At 46.0% G+C, this 25780-nt stretch overlaps 1 long non-coding RNA gene across 2 annotated transcripts in view; it reads left to right on the plus strand.

The window, feature by feature from the left end:
• The first annotated feature begins 304 nt into the window (after positions 1-304).
• LOC137334533 (uncharacterized) overlaps positions 305-25780 on the plus strand; it is an 86680-nt gene continuing 61204 nt past the window's right edge. For both annotated transcript variants that reach the window (XR_010966168.1, XR_010966169.1), the window contains exon 1: positions 305-392. This is a non-coding gene — a long non-coding RNA (uncharacterized lncRNA). The remainder of the gene's footprint in view (positions 393-25780) is intronic.

Genomic DNA, 25780 nt, shown 5'->3' on the forward strand with positions numbered 1-25780 from the left:
TGAGATGGGCTAACTCAACACAGACCGGCAATTGAACCTGATCTACACTGGGGCAATGTCACTGAACCATCATTGAAGCGTCAGCTTTTGTAACTTGTGAAGTGTTTCTCCTCCTTGCTTTTGATACATTCCGTAGTTGGGAATACATGAGATGGAAGATATTGTACAGAACAAAAATTAGTGTGGTAATATCTTAGCAAAATATAGCTACAACCCGAGTGATTCTTGATATGTTTTTTGTTATTCGTTCTCGGGATGTGGGAGTGGCTGACGAGGCCGGCATTTATTGCCCATCCCTATTTGTCCTGGATACAACTGAGTGGCTTGCTGAGAGGGCAGTTAAGAGTCAACCACATTGCTGTGGGACTGGAGTCATGTATAGGCCAGACCGGGTAAGGACAGCAGGTTTCATTCTCTAAAGAACATTAGTGAACCAGTTGGGGTTTTTTTACGACAAGCCGATAGTTCTCGGTATGTTAATGCATGTTGATCTATCCCCCTTTCCCTCGTATAACCTCAGTCATGTGACCTCTGGCCGCTGTCAATGAAGGCTGATTACCGTTTGATCTGAATGAATCCTGAAACAGCCAGCAATAAATTCTCTGGAATTTTAATTTGGTACTACACCCCCTGGCTTTGTTGATTCCATCCTGGAAATGGAGCCAGGAAATATCCTTTCCAAAAAACGTTTAAGCTTCTGACTTAAAGTGAGGGATGCAGCCAGAAGCTTTTCAAAAGGCAGCCTGTCAGCTTCCTGCTGTTGACAGTGCACTTGATATACACGAATAGCCCTGAAGCAGAATTTCCTTTGTATGGAAATGCACAGTCCATTTTCTGTGTTTAGTAACCTCTCTTCAGGCAAGACAGTGATCCCACCCACGTGTCTATTGTACTTCGTTCTGCATTTTGATTTCACAAAATTGATTTTGCCTTCCGTGACTTTGTTCCTTCTCACCGAGGTCAATAGTGTTTCCTAATATAAATCAGTGCATTTCTTGTTTTGTTTTCTGTCACTACATAATGCATCGGGGTTGGCTAAAGTTTGGTAGTTTTTCTCTAATACGATCTACAGGGGAAAGATTGGATAGGGCCTGTTTTTGGGCGGGGGTAGCGAGATCCGCTATTACCCCGCGTCCAATGGTCCCTGCGCAGGCAGGACGAGACTTTCGTCAGGCCTGAGGACTCACCTGCAATCTGCATTGGAAATCAGCGTCAAATGAGGATTTCATGCAATTCACACTTTCCACCAGTAGGGGGAGCTCCAATCTCTTAAAGGCAGGCTGTCTCTTAAAAATCTCTTAAAGGTGGTTGGTACTTGTTATTTGCTGAAAATAACAGTCTACTGTCTGCACAGAGTCTTAACGGAGATCAGACATCACACAGGTAAAACACTGATGCAGCTTCCGTCCCTATGTTTACAAACTGATGAGTTTGCGCACTACTAAATCCCACATCCTCCAATCTGCATGCCAGACTTCACCAATCTGCTGATCTGAGTTTGTACCAGGCCTGCGAGAATATGTGCACCAAGGTTCTCTGCTGATGCATTAGAGGCCTTGGTGCAAGAGGTGGACAGAAGGAGAGACATCCTATATCCACGGGGAGTGGGGGGGGGGGGGGGGGGCAAGATGCCCTCCAGACATGTACCCAAAAGGCAATGGGAGGCAGCGGGGGACGAAGTCAATGCCAGGTGCACAGCATCATGAACATGGATGCAGTGCAGGAAGAAGTTCAGTGCTTTGACATGAGTGGTCAAGGTGAGTGTGTTCAACTGTCAATTGTCATCTCCTACCATCTGCACCACTGGCCGCATCCACTGCTCCACGCACTACACCCCCCCATCACCCACGTACCAACAAACTCTTTCCATCAGTACTCAACTCTTCCAATCAGATGCTTCCTCTCACCCTTACACATTACCACTGTTGCAAGCCGACCACCCACAACTCACAGGCCACACACACTGGCAGCTATTCAACCATGACAGGCACATCACCCAGACACAAGTCCCGCTTTCTTGCAGGAGAAGGTGATGCATATCAGGAGGCTCCAAGTGGCAGTGGCATTTAGCCCCTCGAGCCTGTTCCGCCATTCAATGAGATCATGGTGGACCTGTAACCTAACTCCATACACCCGCCTTAGCCCCATATCCCTTAATTCCCTTGGTTCACAGAAATCTATCAATCTCAGATTTAGAATTCACAATTGAGCTAGCATCAACTTCCATCTGCAGAAGAGTGTTCCAAACTTCTCCCACCCTTTGCGTGTAGAAGCATTTCCTAACTTCACTCCTGCACGTCCTGGCTCTAAATGTTAGGCTATGAGACTATGTCCCCTTGTCCTAGTATTCAAGTATAGGAGACCTCCAAAAATAGTTACAAATGCCTCGGCAGCCAGAAGCAATAATGCAGCCACTAACCTGTAAATCCTGCGTGGTCCCTTTAAATAGTGCTGGTGGGGGCCCTCCAGGCACTCTGAGACATGTTCAGGTGGCCGGCGTTAAGACTGTGTGTTGAGTTGAGCGTTAAGTCCCAAAATAGTATCCATCACTTTAAATCAACGTTGCACACTGTATCCATCTTCTCCTTACTTTACATGTTGCCAGTGTTCATTATCTGCGCCTGTGCTATCTCCTATACCAAGATGGCATCTGGCACACATCATGCTGGAAAAATGTGTCCGCAGCCAAGACGCCATCTTGGCACTTTGGGAGGTCATGTAGCACCGAAACAATGGGTGCTACACGGCCCAATTTAGCTCCCTACGTCTCTTAATACCAAAATCCTCATTTGAATTACCTGCTAGTTCAAATTTTCTTCGAGCTAAAGGCACTTCCTGCAGTGTTTTATTTCAATTGCTTTGTTCAAACTACTGGATAATTTGTTAGTTTTCATCCAAGCAAAAAAATGACTTTGAATTAACAGCATTTTCAAGGCTCCTGGGTTTTTTGGTGTACATCTTTTTCAGATTTCAATGTTTATTTTTAACGATTTTTTTTGGGGGGGGGGCGGGTTTAACACTTTAGGTGTTTTTCGTGTTTTCTTAATAAAAATATGGACAAAATATGTACATTTCGGGTTTTAAAAAGCTTTAGTGACAGGGCAAATAATTTGCTAAACATTATTTTTGTTGCTGAAACTGTACGACAATAAAATGAATAAGACTGTAACTGTTACAGTAAACAGCGAGCCAGTAAGACACAGTAACTGTTTCGGTAGAAGTCAGTACAATAAAAAAGCAAAACCATCCACATTGATCTCATTTATAACCATTGGCCATCTGGGAGAATGAACTTTATTTCCTACATTACAACAGTGATTACACTTCAAAAGTACGTCATTGGCTGTAAAGCATTTGGGACAACCTGAGATTGTGAAAGGCGCTAAATAAATACAAGTTCTTCCTTTTTTCTTTCTTTTTTTTCTTTCTCTCTTTCTTTCTCTCTTTCTACATTGGCACTTGACACTGGCATAGTCAAAAACAGTGTGTAATAATCCAGGCCACTGGTAATACTTCCCTACCTAGAATTGATGACCTTGCAAATCCTTGTTTGCGGGAATGGGCTGAGCAAGGTGCTCAGCCAACTGTGTAGCTATCACATCAGCAGAGGCATTGAAACAATGAAAAATAAACTTGTAGTTCAAAGTTTGAAGAGAATGTACCCTTTCTACACGGACCAATGAGTTGCCCTGAATACCAGAGCAATGATTCATCCACTTCAAAAGTCCATCGCAGCTGGCAGATTTAGTAACGTTGCTGCTTGCAAATTCTCATGGGTGCTGCCCAAAATAACTTGCATTTATATAGTGCCTTTTACAACCTCAGGATGTGCCAAAGCACTTTACTGCCAATGAGGTACTTTTGAAGTGCAGTCATTGTTGTAATGTAGGAAACGCGGCAGCCAATTTGCACATGACAAGGTACCACAAACAGCAATAGGATAATCACCAGATAATCTGTTTTAGTGATGTTGGTTGAGGGACAAATATTGACTAGGACACCGAGGAGAACTCCCCTCCTTCTCTTCGAAATAATGCCATGGGATCTTTTACGTCCACCTGAGAGGGCAGACTGTCGGTTGAATGTCTCATCCGAAAGATGGCACCTCCGACAGTGCAGCACTCCCTCAGTACTGCACTGGAGTGTCAGCCTGGATTATGCGCTCAACTCTCTGGAGTGGGACTTGAACCCACGACCTCAGTACGGTAGCATAGTGGTTATGTTACTGGGCTAGTAATCCAGAGGCCTGGACTAAAATCCAGAGTCATAAGTTCAAATCCCGCCATGGCAGCTGGCGAATTTAAATTCAATTAATTAATTAAATTCAATTAATTAAATAAAAATCTGGAATTAAAATACTAGTATCAGTAATGATGGCCATGAAACTACCGGATTGTCGTAAAAACCCATCTGGTTCACTAATGTCCTTTAGGGAAGGAAACCTGCCGTCCTTACCCGGTCTGGCCTATATGTGACTCCAGACCCACAGCAATGTGGTTGATTCTTAATTGCCCTCTGAAATGGCCTAACAAGCCACTCAGTTGTACAATCTCGCTACGAAAAGTCATAATAAGAATAAAACCGGACGGACCACTAGGCACCGGACACGACAACGGCAAAACACCAAGCCCAGTCGACCCTGCAAGGTCCTCCTTACTAACATCTGGGGACCTGTGCCAAAATTGGGAGAGCTGTCCCACAGACGAGTCAAGCAACAGCCTGACATAGCCATACTCACAGAATCATATTTTTCAGCCAACGTCCCAGACTCTTCCATCACCATCCCTGGGTATGTCCTGTCCCACCGGCAGGACAGACCCACCAGAGGTGGCGGTACAGTGATAGACAGTCAGGAGGGAGTGGCCCTGGGAGTCCTCAACATTGACTCTGGACCCCATGAAATCTCATGGCATCAGGTCAAACATGGGCAAGGAAACCTCCTGCTGATTACCACCTACCGTCCTCCCTCAGCTGATGAATCAGTCCTCCTCCATGTTGAGCACCACTTGGAGGAAGCACTGAGGGTAGCAAGGGCACAAAATGTACTCTGGGTGGGGGACTTCAATGTCCATCACCAAGAGTGGCTCGGTAGCACCACTACTGACCGAGCTGGCCGAGTCCTGAAGGACATAGCTGCTAGACTGGGCCTGCGGCAGGTGGTGAGCGAACCAACACGAGGGAAAAACTTACTTGACCTTGTCCTCACCAATCTCCCTGTCGCAAATGCATCTTTCCATGACAGTATTGGTAGGAGTGACCACCGCACAGTCCTCGTGGAGATGAAGTCCCGTCTTCGCACTGAGGACACCATCCAACGTTGTTGTGTGGCACTACCACCGTGCTAAATGGGATAGATTCAGAACGGATCTAGCAGCTCAAAATTGGGCATCCATGAGGCGCTGTGGGCCATCAGCAGCAGCAGGATTGTATTCCACCACAATCTGTAATCTCATGAAACGGCATATTCCTCACTCTACCATTACCAACAAGCCAGGGGATCAACCCTGGTTCAATGAGGAGTGTAGAGGAGCATGCCAGGAGCAGCACCAGGCGTACCTAAAAATGAGGTACCAACCTGGTGAAGCTACAACTCAGGACTACATGCATGCTAAACAGCGGAAGCAACATGCTATAGACAGAGCTAAGCGATTCCACAACCAACGGATCAGATCAAAGCTCTGCAGTCCTGCCACATCCAGTCGTGAATGGTGGTGGACAATTAAACAACTAACGGGAGGAGGAGGCTCTGCAAACATCCCCATTCTCAATGATGGCGGAGTCCAACACGTGAGTGCAAAAGACAAGGCTGAAGCGTTTGCAACCATCTTCAGCCAGAAGTGCCGAGTGGATGATCCATCTCAGCCTCCTCCCGATATCCCCACCGTCACGGAAGCCAGTCTTCGGCCAATTCGATTCACTCCACGTGATATCAAGAAACGGCTGAGTGCACTGGATACAGCAACGGCTATGGGCCCCGACAACATCCCAGCTGTAGTGCTGAAGACTTGTGCTCCAGAACTAGCTGCGCCTCTTAGCCAAGCTGTTCCAGTACAGCTACAACACTGGCATCTACCCGACAATGTGGAAAATTGCCCAGGTATGTCCTGTCCACAAAAAGCAGGACAAATCCAATCCGGCCAATTACCGCCCCATCAGTCTACTCTCAATCATCAGCAAAGTGATGGAAGGTGTCGTCGACAGTGCTATCAAGCGGCACTTACTCACCAATAACCTGCTCACCGATGCTCAGTTTGGGTTCCGCCAGGACCACTCGGCTCCAGACCTCATTACAGCCTTGGTCCAAACATGGATAAAAGAGCTGAATTCCAGAGGTGAGGTGAGAGTGACTGCCCTTGACATCAAGGTAGCATTTGACCGAGTGTGGCACCAAGGAGCCCTAGTAAAATTGAAGTCCATGGGAATCAGGGGGAAAACTCTCCAGTGGCTGGAGTCATACCTAGCACAAAGGAAGATGGTAGTTGTTGTTGGAGGCCAATCATCTCAGCCCCAGGGCATTGCTGCAGGAGTTCCTCAGGGCAGTGTCCTAGGCCCAACCATCTTCAGCTGCTTCATCAATGACCTTCCCTCCATCATAAGGTCAGAAATGGGGATGTTCGCTGATGACTGCACAGTGTTCAGTTCCATTCGCAACCCCTCAGATAATGAAGCAGTCCGAGCCCGCATGCAGCAAGACCTGGACAACATCCAGGCTTGGGCTCATAAGTGGCAAGTAACATTCGCGCCAGATAAGTGCCAGGCAATGACCATCTCCAACAAGAGAAAGTCTAACCACCTCCCCTTGACATTCAACGGCATTACCATCGCCGAATCCCCCACCATCAATATCCTGGGGGTCACCATTGACCAGAAACTTAACTGGACCAGCCATATAAATACTGTGGCTACGAGAGCAGGTCAGAGGCTGGGTGTTCTGCAGCGAGTGACTCACCTCCTGACTCCCCAAAGCCTTTCCACCATCTACAAGGCACAAGTCAGGAGTGTGATAGAATACTCTCCACTTGCCTGGATGAGTGCAGCTCCAACAACACTCAAGAAGCTCGACACCATCCAAGATAAAGCAGCCCGCTTGATTGGCACCCCATCCATCACCCTAAACATTCACTCCCTTCACCACCGGCGCACTGTGGCTGCAGTGTGTACCATTCACAGGATGCACTGCAGCAACTCGCCAAGGCTTCTTCGACAGCACCTCCCAAACCCGCGACCTCTACCACCTAGAAGGACAAGAGCAACAGGCACATGGGAACAACACCACCTGCCCGTTCCCCTCCAAGTCACACACCATCCCGACTTGGAAATATATTGCCGTTCCTTCATCGTCGCTGGGTCAAAATCCTGGAACTCCCTTCCTAACAGCACTGTGGGAGAACCGTCACCACACGGACTGCAGCGGTTCAAGAAGGCGGCTCACCACCACCTTCTCGAGGGCAATTAGGGATGGGCAATAAATGCTGGCCTCGCCAGCGACGCCCACATCCCGTGAACGAATAAAAAAAAAGTCATGACGCGAGCAATCTCAGAAACACATCGGAAAGCTTTCGGCATGAGGCAGCCATCTTTCAGCTATTGGTTACTTGGGCAAAGTTAAACATTCAGAGTATTGGCACAAACGCTGCGATATAAGACATTACAAACAGCAAAGAGGTTAATGACCGGATAATCTGTTTTGGTGTTGGCTGATTTCAAAGCTGTGTTCCTTGTCCACCAGCAAGCAGCCCAACAGAGCACAGGCTTAATCTGAATGGAGTGTTCGGCAATTTTATTCTCAAATAGAGTTCTGGCATCAACTCCAATGACATTGAAGGTGTCAGCCTTGGCTCAGTGGTAGCACTCTTGTCAAGCCCCACTCCAGGCCTTGAGCACGTAATCCAGCCTGACACTTCCGCGCAGTACTGAGGGAATGCTGTATGTCAGAGGTGCTGTCTTTTGGATGAGACATTAAACCGAGGCCCCATCTACCCTCTCAGATGGACATAAAAGGTTCCATGGCACTATTCAAAGAAGAGCAGGGGAGTTCTCCTGGCCAAAATTCATCCCTCAAGCAACACCTAAAAAACAGATTACCTGGTCATTTAACTCATTTGTGGGAGCTTGCTGTGCGCAATTTGGCTGCCGCATTTCCTACATTATAAGACTGACTAAAATTCAAAAGTACTTCATTGGTTGTAAAGCGCTTTGGGACATCCTAAGGCTCTATATAAATGCAAGCCTTTCTTCCTTTCTTTTTATTTCACTAATCCGTAATTAGCCCACTATTGTAACGTGGTGTCAGTGTATGAGAACAGTGAACACTCGATTCACCCAGAAAAGGTTCTATGAGTGAGCATAAACCGCTTTGCCATGAGTTTCCTGGCATCACTGCTCAATCAGGAGGTCACTTAAATGTTTTAAAGCAGCCTGTAGGACTGTTTCATTTTAGCGGTTTGTTGCTGTGAACACAATAAACAACGATTGAAAAATGATCCATTTGTTAGGGTTTTGTGGTTTTACCTGAAGACAGGCATCCTAAATATAGTTACGTGTCGTTGTGTAACTCAGTATTACATTCCTACAACAATAACAACTTGCATTTATATAGTGCCTTTAATGTAGTAAAACGTCCTAAAGCCCTTCATAGGAGCGTTATCAAACAAAGTTTGGCACCGTACCATATAAAGGAGATATTAGGTCAGGTGACTGAAAGCTTGGACAAAGTTTTAAGGAGCCTCTTAAAGGAGGAGAGAGAGGTAGAGAGGCGGAGAGGTTTAGGGAGGGAATTCCAGAGCTTAGGGCCTAGGCACAACAACAGCTTGCATTTATATAGCACCTTTGAAGTAATAAAATGTCTCGAGGCACTTCACAGAGGAGAGTCGAACATGTGATAGTAAAAGAATTTGAAGAGTTGACTGAAAAAATGGCTTTTGAGGAGGCTTTTAAAGGTGAGGAGAGAAATGGCAAGGCAAAGAGCTTTAGGGAGGGAGTTCGCTAAGGCTTCTTCAGCAGCACCTTCCAAACCCATGACCTACACCGCCTAGAAGGACAAGGGCAGCGGGTCCATGGGAACCTCGCAGCTGGGTCAAAATCCTGGAATTTTCTACCTAACATTGTGGGAGCATCTTCACCACACGGGACCGCAGTGATTCAGGAAGAAGGCCCACCACCACCTTCTCAAGGGCAACTGGAGATGGGCATCAAATGCTGGCATTGCCAGCCACGCCCACATCCAGAGAATGAATTTTTAAAAATGTGTTAGCATTTGGGGTGCAACCAATGACTGCGCACCCAGTAGCAGGTGTCTTACGCGGCTTCTCTCCAAAAGGTAGGGGGCATCCTTTTCCGAGAAAAACAAAGCCAAACAGATGCTTTCACGTCAACGTGGAACATGAGGTACAGTCCTATGTCAAGCCTGCATTCCACATTCATTCCTCTCCTTTCACTAGGCACCATCTACTGAAGCTCACCGTGGCACTCTTCCTCAGTATGGGTAACTTTGCACATTTGAAGTGGGTTTCCTGCTCCGCGAGTTAGGTTAAAATTGCTTCCAATGTGTCTCAAATAATTTACTGAATAAAGTAAAAAGTAAGCCCGGGCTAACCATTTAATAGAGATGACCACACTATCCAGGGTAGACTGCAGAGTGGTGATGCCATGCGAGATGACACCACAGAGGCTGGTGCGGTCTCCTCCACACTCTCAGTCATAGTGGTGAAACTCCTTGGCTCGCCTTCCAATATCTCGTAGAGCTGTTTGTGTGAGGCCAGCAGTTTTCTTCTCATGGCTAGGCCTTCAAAGTTCTCATCTCTGTCATTCTCAGCAGAGCTGGGTGATGCCCTGGCCTTTCGGCAAGACCTCTCCTGGACTGTTCCTGCTGCTGTTGTCCGTTGGTGCTGGATGTTTCACTATGTGCAGATCCCCTAGGCTCACTACCTAGCCCGTTTGGAGTGCCAGTGTCTGAGCTGCTGCCTGGGAGAGGTGGAGCGCCTGATGGTGCATCCTCAGAGGGATTGTCCTCCTCCGAGGCCTGTTCTTCTACAGGAGCCTCTTGGTGTTGGGAAGACCCGAGAAGAAAGAGAAAAGGAAGAAGAGTTAGGACAGGATAGAGAGGCTGGATGATCAGGTGACAGTCTTGAGTATGCAGGTTGAAGACGATAAGCTTGCTGCATCTGTGCTGAGTTAAATGAAGTGGAGATGCCGGTGATGGACTGGGTTTGACAATTGTAAACAATTTTACAACACCAAGTTATAGTCCAACAATTTTATTTGAAATTCACAAGCTTTCGGAGGCTTCCTCCTTCCTCAGGTGAATGTGGAAATGAAATCCTCGAACCCTTCGCATTTATAAATCACAGAACAATACCTGGTGATGACAAATAGTCTTTCCAACTGCATGTTGCCAAGGCAATCACAGTGTGCAGACAGAGAGGTGTTACCTACAGGGCCACCGAATATACAAACAACCAAAAAAAAAACAGAGAGAGAGAGGCAGAAACATAGAAACATCCGGAAGGAAGAGAAAGACAGCAAATGACCCGTTATATTAAAAACAGATAACTTTTGTTCGCTGGTGGGGTTACGTGTAGCGTGACACGAACCCAAGATCCCGGTTGAGGCCGTCCTCATGGGTGCGGAACTTGGCTATCAATTTCTGCTCGACGATTTTGCGTTGTCGTGTGTCTCGAAGGCCGCCTTGGAGTACGCTTACCCGAAGGTCGGTGGCTGAATGTCCTTGACTGCTGAAGTGTTCCCCGACTGGGAGGGAACCCTCCTGTCTGGCGATTGTTGCGCGATGTCCGTTCATCCGTTGTCGCAGTGTCTGCATGGTCTCGCCAATGTACCATGCTCTGGGGCATCCTTTCCTGCAACGTATGAGGTAGACAACGTTGGCCGAGTCACAGGAGTATGAACCATGCACCTGATGGGTGGTGTCCTCTCGTGTGATGGTGGTATCCGTGTCGATGATCTGGCATGTCTTGCAGAGGTTACCGTGGCAGGGTTGTGTGGCGTCGTGGACGCTGTTCTCCTGAAAGCTGGGTAATTTGCTGCAAACGATGGTCTGTTTGAGGTTGGGTGGCTGTTTAAAGGCGAGTAGTGGAGGTGTGGGGATGGCCATAGCGAGGTGCTCGTCATCATTGATGACATGTTGAAGGCTGCGGAGAACATGGCGTAGTTTCTCTGCTCCGGGGAAGTACTGGACGACGAAGAGTACTCTGTTGGTTGCGTCCCGTGTTAGTCTTCTGAGGAGGTCTATGCGATTTTTCGCTGTGGCCCGTCGGAACTGTCGATCGATGAGTCGAGTGTCATATCCCGTTCTCACTAGGGCGTCTTTCAGCGTCTGTAGGTGTCCATCGCATTCCTCCTCGTCTGAGCAGACCCTGTGTATTCGCAGGGCCTGTCCATAGGGGATGGTCTCTTTGACGTGGTTAGGGTGGAAGCTGGAAAAGTGGAGCATCGTGAGGTTGTCCGTGGGCTTGCGGTAGAGTGAGGTGCTGAGGTGCCCGTCTTTGATGGAGATTCGTGTGTCCAAGAAAGAAACTGATTCTGAGGAATAGTCTATGGTGAGCTTGATGGTGGGATGGAACTTGTTGATGTTATTGTGTAGTCTCTTTAGTGATTCTTCGCCGTGGGTCCATAGAAAGAAAATGTCGTCGATGTATCTGGTGTATAGCGTTGGTTGGAGGTCCTGTGCAGTGAAGAAGTCCTGCTCGAACTTGTGCATGAAAATATTGGCGTATTGGGGTGCGTATTTGGTCCCCATGGCTGTTCCGTGTGTTTGGGTAAAGAACTGGTTATCGAAGGTGAAGACATTGTGATCCAGGATGAAGCGGATGAGTTGTAGGATGGCGTCTGGAGATTGGCTTTTGTTGGTGTTGAGTATTGATGCTGTCGCAGCGATGCCGTCATCGTGGGGGATACTGGTGTAGAGTGCCGAGACGTCCATCGTGGTGTAAAGTGTTCCTGGTTCAACTGGTCCGTGGGTACTGAGTTTTTGTAGGAAGTCTGTAGTGTCGCGACAGAAGCTGGGGGTTCCCTGTACGATGGGTTTCAGGATGCCCTCGATGTATCCAGAGAGGTTCTCACACAGGGTTCCGTTGCCTGATACGATAGGACGTCCGGGTGTGTTGGCTTTGTGTATCTTTGGAAGGCAGTAGAAGTCTCCCACGCGGGGAGCACGTGGGATGAAAGCGCGTAGGATGCTTTGAAGGTCTGGATCGAAGGTCTTGATCAGTTTGTTGAGCTGGTGGGTGTGTTCTTTGGTCGGATCTGTTAAATGAAGGGATACAAGTAATGAAACCAGAAAATGAGCTTTATATAGCGTCTTTCAGAAAGGTCATCGACCTGAAACGATAACTCTGTTTCTTTCTCCACAGATACTGCCTCCCTTGCTGAGCTCTTCCAGCATTTTCTGTTTTTATTTCAGATTTCCAGTATCCACAGTATTTTGCTTTGGATACAAATAATATGCAGACGCCCAGATTAGGTACACTACCAGCCTCTCCTTCCCAGATGCTCATGACCCTGCCTAGGCCAGTGATGTCCAGAGCTTCTCGCTTTGCCTGTGTGAGGTCAATGGTGTTGGGGACTCCTCCACTCATCCTGTTCCTCTCCCTGGCATTATGTGCAGTCTTGTCCTGCAGAGAGAGAGTTTGAGAGTTAGTGAGTGTGTGTTAAGAACGTGAGTGGAGATGTGTGGGACTAGCACATCTAATGGATGTGTTGAGAGGTGTAGGAGAAGCAAGATGGAATGAGGATGGGGAGGTGACAAATGTAAATGTGTGTAATGTGAAATGGGGAAGGAATGGTGGGAGTAGTTGGGTAAGACGTAGTATGTGAGAAGAGAATGGCAGTGGTATGTGGTGTGAAGAGACGAAAGGAAGAGGTGAGTGTGTTTGGAATGAGCAAGAGAGGTGTTTTGCTGTGGCCCGGTGATTGTATGTGGAAGGATGTGATAGCGGGGTGGTCATTGTTGAAAGTGATAGGGAGGGGGTGAGACGAGTGTCGTGAGCTGCTGCTGAGAGAGCTGAAGGGATGAAGAGTTGAATTCACCCTTGCTGTTCTTGTGAGGTCATTAACCCTCTTTCTACATTGAACCCAGGTTCTGGGGGTGATGTTGCCAGCACTGACCCAGTCAACCATCTCTGTCCAGGCCCGCCTGACAGTCACCTTTGGGAACCTCCTGCTGGTGCTGGGGAAGAGTATCTCTCTCCTGGCCCTCACTTCTTCCACTCGGACCTCCAGGGAGGAATCAGGAAAGCTGGAGGTGGGGGGACGCAGCCCTTCGACTCATCTCTACAGCCAACAAAACTTCCACAGTTGTTCACTGGAAAATACAAACAGGGGCTACAACCTCACTTTCAGAGGTGCGTCCCCGCTTTAAGTACAGTTGGAAATTGCACCGGAAATTACACTGGCCTTGTGGGCGGAATGTCCGATTCTGCAGGCAATCGGGAGAGCAGCCCATCCTTCAAATATTAATGAGGCCTGGGAATTAAAATGGCCCGGGCTTCATTCCGACAATGTCATGGGAGATCCTACCCGCCACCCTAGGATAGAAATGACTGCCTGTGATGTTATTGTACTAAGCTTTATGAACTTGCATCAAATTCCTTTCAATGGAGCCATTAACCAATTGATCTTAAACTATTTTTTTCCAATTCTTTTTGTATTGCGCTCTCTATTTTTGTCTTTCACCCTCTTTTCTCTGTCTTCTCTGTGATTGGTTACTGCATATTTTTCTCATTGTGTTATCTGTATCAATGTGTCTTGACACTCAAGGGTGAGTTTGGAGATTTGAGGGCTCAGGAGATTGGGGATCTGGGAAAACTGAAGGGATGCTGCGGTCTGTTGGTAGACAGGATTGGGGGAGGGAGCACTGAGGGGGGGGACTGGGATGTAGGAACAATGGAGGGTGAGATGGGCTGGAATGTGGAACTATGAGGGAAGGGTGTAGTTTCATTGGAAGGGACCTGAATTGTGGGAGCACGGAGGGCTAGCTGGGAGCACTAAGGGAAGAGATGGGTACTGGAAGCATAGAGACGATTTAGGAATACTGAGGTCGAAGGAAGATAGGGCCTTGGATCACTGAGGGGAAGATAGATTTGGAAGCACTGAGGGGGGGAGCTGGGAGCTGGAAAATGCTTGCTGTGGAGCTGTAAGAAGACCAGAGCACAGGACTGGGCCTCAAGTAGGGCCCATGCCTTGACTTCAGGCCTAGGTCTGGGAGCAGCCAGACCGTGGAATGGAGCACAGTCACCTGCTAGGAGCACAATAGAAGTGCCAGGCCACATTATGGCAGAGTCAGCACCAGTGTTGAGGGATAGAAGCATTGGACAATGATCAAGAGGTGCTGTAGAGTAGGCACATTTGAAGAAGCTGTGAAGATGCTTTTAGATGGGGCGTTAGCTAGAGGTGTCAGAGGGAAGTGAGCACGATTCAAGTGTGGCCAGCACAACTCTCTAATTTCATTGGAACAAATCCACTTCCTTTGAGTCCATTGTATAATACAATGTATTTTGTTTTGATACTTTTAAGCATGCCTTTACTTGTGACTTGCTAATACAACAGATCCATCTCTGATATTAAGGGGGCGGGGGGAGGATTTAAACTCCCCCTGTCCAACAGAAAGTAAGCGAGGGGGCAATTAAAATGGAGTGGGGGACTTTTTACTCGATCTGGCCAATTGCAAATTTAAATTGCAGGTGGAAAGGATACCCACCTGAAGTCAGCGGGGTCCCTCTTTAAATATGCAGATTGGACAGTGATGACGTCATCAGGAAAGTGGACAAGGGGACGCAGGATTAGACTAGTAAAGGTAAACTTAGGACTGATGTTAGCAAGTTCTTTGCCACACAAGGTCTGATCAACAGATAGAATGGATTTTCAGCTGGAGTAGTGGGGCTAAAAACTCTGGAATAATTGAAGAAACAATTGTAACGGTGATGGGGGAGGGGGGCTGTAGCATCTTTCTGGATGGGTGCTGTGCGATTGGTCAAATGGTGGTGGTGATCTATCTTTTGATTTTGTTTACTCCATGCCACACAGGCACAACCCTTCCTATTACCATCATACTGTTCAGCACAGAATCTCACACTCAACAGTACATTAGAAATTCCAGTGGAGGTGGACATTTTAGAAATATAACCCAACAATTTGCCTGTCTCCTGCACACTTGGATGAGAAGACAGAACTGGCAAGGTGTTATCAGTGCTGCGAAAGGCTGATTTGTAATTGCATGTCAGCATGACACCATTGCTATTTAGATTCTCCAAAAGAATGTAAACCTGAAACAAATGTTTTCAGCCACTAAATCAGAGAGCAGGAAAGTATGATTCTTCATTTATTGCGACTGATTGAATAAAGTGAAGAGTTCAGTTACTGCAGGGTATTCCTATTAAAAGACTTCGACTGCATTTCTTTTTGACAGATCAGATGATTACATTTAGCTACCAGGCATCTGACATTTTGTTCTACCAGCAAATTGCAAAAAAAAACAATTTTCAACAGAATTTAATATACATCCGAATACTTTCTTCTTCCCGTACGGTTTAGGTTGTGACCAATCCACTTTGCCTGGTAGGTATGAGCCTTTAAGGTGATAGTTGTAATCTCTGGTAATGGAAAGTCTTACTTAAAAGGCAAGTTGCCGTAACAAATCACATCCCTGCAAACTAGAGGGATTGGAACAGCGTTACTAACATATCCGACAGTGCTATGTCGAATTCACAACCCTGGCACAGACCAGGAGTAAATGGCTGCTTTTTAACCCTGACTTTTTAAACACATTCTCACAATTATGTTTATGCCTCAGTTGGACTTTTGCGCCCAATTCTGGGCACTACACTTCAGGAAGGATGTCAAGGCCTTGGAGAGGGTGTAGAGGAGATTTACTAGAATAGTACCAGGGATGAGGGACTTCAGTTATGTGGAGAGGCTAGAGAAGCTGGGATTGTTCTCATGGAGCAGAGGAGGTTATGGGGAGATTTAATAGAGGTGTTCAAAATTACAAAGGGTTATTATAGAGGCATGGTTAGTAAGTTTGCAGATGACACCAAGATTGGTGGCATTGTGGACAGTGAAGAAGGTTATCTAGGATTGCAACGGGATCTTGATCAAATGGGCCCGTGGGCCGATGAATGGCAGATGGAGTTTAATTTAGATAAATGTGAGGTGATGCATTTTGGTAGATCGAATCGGGCCAGGACCTACTCCGTTAATGGTAGGGCGTTGGGGAGAGTTATAGAACAAAGAGATCTAGGAGTACAGGTTCATAGCTCCTTGAAAGTGGAGTCACAGGTGGATAGGGTGGTGAAGAAGGCATTCGGCATGCTTGGTTTCATTGGTCAGAACATTGAATACAGGAGTTGGGATGTCTTGTTGAAGTTGTACAGGGCATTGGTGAGGCCACACTTGGAGTACTGTGTACAGTTCTGGTCACCCTATTATAGAAAGGATATTATTAAACTAGAAAGAGTGCAGAAAAGATTTACTAGGATGCTACCGGGACTTGATGGTTTGACTTACAGGGAGAGGTTAGACAGACTGGGACTTTTTTCCCTGGAGAGTAGGAGGTTAAGGGGTGATCTTATAGAAGTCTATAAAATAATGAGGGGCATAGAAAAGGTCGATAGTCAAAATCTTTTCCCAAAGGTAGGGGAGTCTATAACGAGGGGACATAGATTTAAGGTGAGAGGGGAGAGATACAAAAGGGTCCAGAGGGGCAATTTTTTCACTCAAAGGGTGGTGAGTGTCTGGAACGAGCTGCCAGAGGCAGTAGTAGAGGCGGGTACAATTTTGTCTTTTAAAAAGCATTTGGACAGTTATATGGGTAAGATGGGTATAGAGGGATATGGGCCAAGTGCAGGCAATTGGGACTAGCTTAGTGGTATAAACTGGGCGACATGGACATGTTGGGCCGAAGGGCCTGTTTCCATGTTGTAACTTCTATGATTCTATGATTCTATGATAGAGTAAATAGGGAGAAACTGTATCCACTGGCAGGAGGGTCGGTAACTAGAGGACAAAGATTTAAGATAATTGACAGAAGAACCAGGGGGGAGATGAGGAGAAATTTTTTAACAACTTCCTCCTGGTTCTTTTGCATTTAATATAGATAAATGTAGTGTTATGCATAGGGTAGAGCTAATGCCAGGCATGTGTATACCATGCACAGTTCAGAACTAAAAGCTATTGAGCGGGAAAATTGGTGGAAGGGTCAAGAACCAGAGAATATCGATTTAAGGTGATTGGCAAAAAGAACCAAAGACGACATGAGAAAAAACTTTTTTACACAGCGAGTGGTTAGGATCTGGAATGCACTGCCTGAGGGAGTGGTGGAGGCAGATTCAATTGTGGCTTTCAAAAGGGAATTGGATAATACATGAAGGAAAAAAAATTGCAGGGCTACGGAGAAATAGCGGTGGAGTGGGACTAGCTGGATTGCCATTGTAGAGAGTCAGCATGGACTCGATGGGCTGAATGGCCTCCTTCCTTGCTGTAACTATTTTATGATTCTATGAAAGGACTTAGGTATTATTGCACATGCATTTCTAAAGATTCACACTACGTGTCATGAGGCTATAGTAAAGGCTAATAGAGTATTGAGAGGTAATGCGAGGATGATTCAATATAAAACAAAAAGCACCATAATGTCCTTGTACAAGATCTTGGTTGGGTTTCATCTAGAATACTGGATCTTTTTACTCTAGAAAAGCAAAAATTTCAGGGAGATATGATTGAGGTATTTAAGATTGGAGTCACATGTAGACCAGACCAGATAGGGAAGAAGTTCCCATCCCTGAAGGACATTAGTGAACCAGTTAGGCTTTTAAAAACAATCTTTCATGGTTATTTTGTTCCTGGTGCCAGCCCACAGATTATCAGATACAGTAAATTCAACTTCACAATTTGAATTCTTGACCTCCGGGTCGCTGGTGCAGTGCCACTGCGTTACCGTACTCGTGTTCTGAATTCAGATAGTGCCGTGGAATCTTTAACATCTACCTGAACCATGGAGCAAGCAGTGAATTGGACTTGCTGTCCATGCTCAGTGTCGAGGACCAGAGGGCTGTAGGCACCAATGGAACTATCTCCCAGCATGAGTCAGCACTTTCAGGAGAGGTGGGAGTAAAGATCGATGCTTCGATTTTGAAGCAGTACAGGCAGTGAGTATGATAGTCTTGTGGCCTTGATACTGGACCAGCAAGCCAGGGGTTGTAAGTTCTGAATCCCACCAAGTTGTGAAATTGAATTTAACAAAATCTGGTGTTTTGTGACTGTCACCAGAAAACTTGACTATGAAAGCTGTTGGATTGCCATAAAAACTCAACTGGTTCACTTATGTCCCTCAGGGATGGGGAACTGCCTCCCACTACCTGGTGTGGCCTTCATGTGACTCTTAATACAATCAGGGCAACTAGAGCTAAGGAAAGAATTTGCATTTATACAGCGCCTTTCACGACTTTAAGGCGTCCCAAAACATTTTACATCCAATGAAGTACTTTTGAAGTGGGGTCACTGTTGTTATGCAGGAAACGCAGCAGCCAATTTGCGCACAGCAAGGTCCCACAGACAGCAATGAGATAATGACCAGATCATCCGTGAATTATGACGCTGGTTGAGGGATTAATATTGGCCAGAACGATGGGGGAACTCTCTTGCTCTTCTACAAATAGTGCAATGTGGTTTTACGTCCACCTGAGAGGGAAGGCGGGGCCAAGGTTTAACTTCTCATCCGAAAGACTGCACCTCCCTCAGTACTGCATTGGAGCGTCAGCCTGGATTATGTGCTCGAGTCTCTGGAGTGGGACTTGAACCTACGACCTACTAACTCTGAGAGGACTGGGTTGGGCAATAATCACTGTCTTCCTAGTATTGCTCACATCCCAAGAATAACTTTAAAAACACCAAGTTCGTAGTCTATAGGGTGTGATTTCCTCTATTTAAAATAAAATAACAAATATTTTATGAATGTTAATCATTTCACTACCAGAGCAAATGAAGCACATATAAGTTCTTTAATTAATGTGAGAAAAGTGAAGCTGTCTGGTGCTGGAGCTGAAATACAATAGCTCATGCTGCCAACTACAACTGAAACGCACGCTGCTGCTTTGCTAAGCGACACATGGAATTATTCCAAAAGTGCTAGAGTGGCTCTGATGTGGCACAAGCTGACAGCTTCTCACCCTCAATACTGAAAACAGTGCAGCTGCAGCATTGCTATTGGGAGAGAGCCAATTACCCAAATATACATTGAACACCACATTCCAGATAGAAAAGCACCGAATTTACTTTGCTGAAAAGCGGCAGTGTCATGAGTTAAGTCGAAGTGAAAGTATCAGAACGGTTCCCATGTGAAGCACTAGCAATTCAGCAACTAAAAGCCCCAGACACTCAACTGATACTTCATTGCTAATTTTAGTATTAAATTGCTGTTCAACAGCTCCCTCCACCACTGGCGCACTGTGGCTGCTGTATGTACCATCTACAGGATGCGCTGCAGCAAGGCATCTTCGACAGCACCTCCCCAACCCGCAACCTCTACCACCTAGAAGGACAAGGGCAGCAGGTACATGGGAACACCTGCACGTTCCCCTCCAAGTCACACACCATCCTGACTTGGAAATATATCGCCGATCCTTCATCATCACTGGGTCAAAGCCCTGGAACTCCCTATCTAACAGTATTGTGGGAGAACCTTCACCACACGGACAGCAGCGGTTCAAGAAGGCAGCTCACCACCACCTTCTCAATGGCAATTAGGGATGGGCAATAAATGCCGGCCTTGCCAGCAATGCCCACATCCCATGAACGAATTAAAAAAAAGTTACATTTCTATAGCTCTCATAACATACAATGAGACATCTCAGAGTGCTCTACAGAGTGGTGATAGCAAGTGGACATGGGGTAGGGAGTGGGGGGGGGTGGGTGGAAGGAAGAGGGTAGCAGGAGGTAAAAGCATGTTTGAAGAGGATGGTTTTAAGGAGGTTGTTGAGTGCAGGGAGGGAGGCGGCAAGATAGAGATGCTAAGGGAGGCTCTTCCAGAGAGTTGGAACGAGATGATCGAAGGAGCAGCTACTAATGGTGGAGTGCATGGACGTCAGAAGTAGACATGTGTTGAGCTGGGAGTGAATTTCCTAGATTCCAGAATGGTCCCCGTGGATTGAAAGGTAGCAAATGTAACTCCGCTATTCAAGAAAGGAGGGAGAGAGAAAACAGGGAGCTATAGGCTAGTTAGCCTGACATCAGCAGTAGGCAAAATGCTGGAATCTATTATTAAGTAACAGAGCACTTAGAAAATCATAATATGATTAGGCAGAGTCAACATGGTTTTATGAAAGGGAAATCATGTTTGACAAATCTATTAGAATTTTTTGAGGGTCTAACTAGCAGGGTAGAGAAGGGGGAACCTATGGCTATAGTATATTTGGATTTCAAAAGGCACTCAATAAGGTGCCACACAAGAGGTTGTTACACAAGATTAGGGCTCATGGGGTTGGGTTAATATATTACCATGGATAGAGGATTGTTTAACAGACAGAAAACAGAGAGTAGGAATAAACGGGTCATTTTCGGGTTGGCAGGCTGAAACTAGTTGGGTGCCACAAGGATCAGTGCTTGGGCCTCAGCTCTTTACAATATATATCAATGACTTAGATGAGGGGAACGAGTGAAATGTATCCAAGTTTGCTGACGATACAAAGCTAGGTGGGAAAGGAAGCTGTGAGGAGGACACAAAGAGTCTGCTAAGGGATATAGGCAGGTTATGTGAGTGGGTGAGAAGTTGGCAGGTGGAACATAATGTGGGGAAATGTGAAATCATCCACTTTGGTAGGAAGAATAGAAAAGCAGAATATTTTTTAAAAGGTGAGAGACTAAGAAATGTTGGTACTCAGATGGATATTGTCCTTGTATACGAATCACAGAAAGTTAACATGTTGGTACAGCAAGCAATTAGAAAGGCAAATGATATAGAATCGTAGAATCATAGAAATTTGTGGCACAGAAGGAGGTCATTCGGCCCATCGTGTCTGTGCTGGCCGAAAAAGAGTTATCATGCCTAATCCCACTTTCTAGCACTTGGTCCGTAGCCTTGTAGGTTACGGCACTTCAAGTGCATATCCAAGTACTTTTTAAATGTGATGAGGGTTTCTGCCTCTACCACCCTTTCAGGCAGTGAGTTCCAGACCCCCACCACCCTCTGGGTGAACAAAATTCTCCTCAACTCCCTTCTAATCCTTCTACCAATTACTTTAAATCTATGCCCCCTGGTTATTGACCCCTCTGCTAAGAGAAATAGGTCCTTCCTATCCACGCTATCTAGGCCCCTCATAATTTATACACCTCAATTAAATCTCCCCTCAGACTCCTTTATTCCAAAGAAAACAACCCCAGCCTATCCAATCTTTCCTCATAGCTAAAATTCTCCAGTCCTGGCAACATCCTCGTAAATCTCCTCTGTGCCCTCTCTAGAGCAATCACATCTTTCCTGAAATGTGGTGACCAGAACTGTACGCAGGACTCAAGCTGTGGCCTAACTAGTGTTATATACAGTTCTACCATAACCTCCCTGCTCTTTTATTCTATGCCTCGGCTAATAAAGGAAAGTATCCAGTTTGGCCTTCTTAACCACCTTATCTACCTGCCCTGCTACCTTCAGGGATCTGTGGACATGCACTCCAAGGTCCCTTTGTTTCTCTACACTTCTCAGTATCCTCGCAGTTATTGTGTATTTCCTTGCCTTGTTTGCCCTCCCCAAGTGCATTCGCTCATACTTCTCTGGACTGAATTCCATTTGCCACTTTTCTGTCCACCTGACCAGTCCATTGATATCTTCCTGCAGTCTACAGCTTTCCTCCTCACTATCAACCACACGGCCAATTTTTGTATCATCTACAAACTTTTTAATCATGCCCCCTACATTTAAGTCTAATTCATTAACATATACCACAAAAAGCAAGGGACCTAGTACTGAGCCCTGCAGAACCCCACTGGAAACAGCCTTCCAGTCACAAAAACACCCATCGACCATTACCCTTTGCTTCCTGCTACTGAGCCAATTTTGGATCCAACTTGCTACTTTCCCTTGGAACCCATGGGCTTTTAGGTTTTTAACCAGTCTGCCATGTGGGACCTTGTCAGAAGCCTTGCTAAAATCCATGTAGATTACATCAAATGTGCTACATAGGAACATAGGGACAGGAGTAGGCCATTCAGCCCCTCGTGCCTGCTCCGCCATTTGATAAGATCATGGCTGATATTTGGCCCATATCCCTTAATACTTTGGTTGCCAAAAAGCTATCTATCTCAGATTTAAATTTAACAATTGAGCTAGTATCAATTGCCGTTTGCGGAAGAGAGTTCCAAACTTCTACCACCCTTTGTGTGTAGAAATGTTTTCTGATCTCGCTCCTGAAAGGTCTGACTCTAATTTTTAGACTGTGCCCCCTACTCCTAGAATCCCCAACCTGCAGAAATAGTTTCTCTCTATCCACCCTATCTGTTCCCCTTCATATCTTATAAACTTCGATCAGATCACCCCTTAACCTTCGAAACTCTAGAGATTACAATCCCAATTTGTGTAATCTCTCCTCGTAACTTAACCCTTGAAGTCCGGGTATGATTCTAGTAAACCTACGCTGCACTCCCTCCAAGGCCAATATGTCCTTCCGAAGGTGCAGTGCCCAGAACTGCTCACAGTCCTCCAGGTGCGGTCTAACCAGGGTTTTGTATAGCTGCAGCATAACTTCTGCCCCCTTGTACTCTAGTCCTCTAGATATAAAGGCCAGCATTCCATTAGCCTTATTGATTATTTTCTGCACTTCTTCATGACGCTTCAATGATCTATGTACCTGAACCCCTAGGTCCCTTTGGACATCCACTGTTTTTAACTTTTTACCATTTAGAAAGTACCCTGTTCTATCCTTTTTTGATCCAAAGTGGATGACCTCACATTTGTCTACATTGAATTCCATTTGCCACAGTTTTGCCCATTCACCTAATCTATCAATATCGCTTTGTAATTTTATGTTTTCATCTACACTGCTTACAATGCTACCCTCATCGGCCCTCCTTGCTACCTCCTCAAAAAATTCAATCAAGTTAGTCAGACACAACCTTCCCTTAACAGATCAATGCTGACCGTCCTTGATTAACCCATGCCTTTCCAAATGACGATTTATGCTGTCCCTCAGAATTGTTTCCAATAATTTGCCCACCACCGATGTTAGGCTTATTGGCCTGTAATTACCCGGTCTACCCTTTCTCCCTTTTTAAACAACGGTACAACGTTAGCAGCCCTCCAATCCTCCGGCACCACACTATAGCCAAGGAGGATTGGAAAATGATGGTCAGAGTCTCTGCTATTTTCTTCCTTGCTACTCTTAACAGCCTGGGATACATTTCAACTGGGCCTGGCAATTTATCTACTGTCAAAGATGCTAAACCCCTTAATACTTCCTCTCTCACTATGTTTATCCCATCCAATATTTCACACTCCTCCTCCTTAACTACAATGTTTGCATCGTCTTCCTTTTTTGTGAATACAGGTGCAAAGTATTCATTAAGAACAATACCCACATCTTCCCCCTCCACACATAGTTGACCTTTTTGGTCTCTAATAGGCCCTACTCTTTCCTTAGTTATCCTCCTGCTCTTTATGTATTTATAAAACATCTTTTGGTTTTCCTTGATTTTACTTGCCAGTATTTTTTCTTTGTTAATCTTTGTTGCAAGGGGGTTGAAGTATAAGAGTAAGGAGGTCTTGCTGCAATTATATAGAGCTCTGGTGAGACCACACCTGGAGTACTGTGTACAGTTTTGGTCTCCTTCCCTAATGAAGGATATACTTGCCTAAGAGGGCATGCAATGAAGGTTCACTAGATTGATTCCTGGGATGAGAGGGTTGCCCTATGAGGAGAGATTGAGTAGAATGGCCCTATATTCTCTGGAGTTTAGAAAACTGAGGTGATCTCATTAAAACGTATAAAATTCTTAGAGGGCTTGACAAGTTGGATGCTGAGAGGCTGTTTCCTCTGCTGGAGAGTCTAGAACTAGGGGTCATAGTCTCAGGATAAGGGGTCGGCCATTTAGGACCGAGGTGAGGAAAAATTTCCTCACTCAGAGGGTTGTGAATCTTTGGAATTTCTACCCCAGAGGGCTGTAGATGCTCAGTCATTGAATATATTTAAGACTGAGAGCGATAGATTTTTGGTCATTAAGGGAATCAAGGGATATGGGGATCGGGTGGGAAAGTGGAGTTGAGGTCGGAGATCAGCCATGATCTTATTGAATGGTGGAGCAGGCTCGAGGGGCCTAATTGCCTACTCCTGCTCCTATTTCTTATGGAGGGGTTGGAGGAGGCAGAGGCAGCAGAGCACATGCCCCTGACTTAGGACATGAAAAGGTCCATAAGCACCTTTCATAGCGCAACATTTATGTTTTAGCTTATACTCTGATATTGTTGGTTTGGTATCATTTACCTACATGACAACAATTACTGAGTTGCTTCGATGATGTGATAAGGCGCTATACAAATCCAAATATTTTTCCTTCTTTCTCTTTCATTCTGAAGAGGCTGTTGGAGCTTTTGTGGCATTACAAAAGGGTCCATGATTCCACCAATCGAATACTATGCTTTGTTCCTACCTGGATATTGCTCAGTAATTGTGTATAACTCCAGCCTGTTTGGCAGTCGGCCAGTGAGGCCGACTCCTTCACTTCCCATCTAGAATGTCTACAGGACTACTGGGCAGTCGATACTATTATGAGGATGATTGCGACTATGTTCCGGTCAGCCATGTTGCCACCCTAAGGCTGAGAGCAGGAGATATAGGAGGATAAGTGTCAGCATTGCTCAATGGTACCTTCTGAGACACAAGGTTGTACATTCATATCTTACTCCCGCTCTTGAGCACGTAATATAGATTGACATTCCAGTGTACTGTTGAGGGAGTGCTGCATTGTTAGAGGTGCTGTCTTCTGCTCTAGCAAAGAGCTGGCACAGACACGATGGGCTGAATAGCCTCCCCTCTTTGGTAGTTTTGCGACGGGAATGGTCCTAACACCTGTCAATGTGAAATAGCCACTAACCTGCTGCAATTTCTACACTAAACCCTCATTAGCCATGCAGTGTGGTATGAAGGCCAGAAAACTGCCCTTCCTTGGCTTACCTCTGCTAGGAGGATGGAGAATACAGTTCTGGTGGAACTTTTAAGAGGCAACATCACTTCTCAGCAGGAGGGCAGATAGAACAGCAGCCTCGGGGGTATCAGCAGTTAAAAGGCCTTTGGATTTTATGATGAGCCAGTGGAGGTGCTGCTAGTGGAAGCAAGGGCCAGGAGGGACCGTCTGATGGGCAAAAGGTCCCATAGAAGTGTGGTGCAGGCTGTCTGGATGGATGTGATAAATGCAAATTCTTTCTTCCAAATTCTGGGGGGAGGGAGGTGGAATTCCTAGTTGGTGATCCAGTGCTGTAGAAAGAACTTGCATTTATTTAGCACCTTATCAGGACGTCCCAAAACACTCCACAATCAATGAATTATTTTTTGAAGTAATGGTATCATGTAGCCAGATGCGGCAGCCAATTTGCAAACAGCAATTCCCCCTTAAAAAGCAAATGAGACGAATAATCAGTCTGTTTTTGGTTGAGGGCGGAATGCTGGTCAGGAAACGAGCAGACCTTTCTGATCTTCAAATGGTGCCATGGAATCTCTAATGTCCTGAACAGGTAGATTGTGCTCCAGTTTAACATCTCATCTAAAAGACAGAACCTCCGATAACGGAGCAC

This window comes from Heptranchias perlo, chromosome 2 (genome assembly GCF_035084215.1).
Source record: "Heptranchias perlo isolate sHepPer1 chromosome 2, sHepPer1.hap1, whole genome shotgun sequence".
Lineage (NCBI taxonomy): Eukaryota > Metazoa > Chordata > Chondrichthyes > Hexanchiformes > Hexanchidae > Heptranchias > Heptranchias perlo.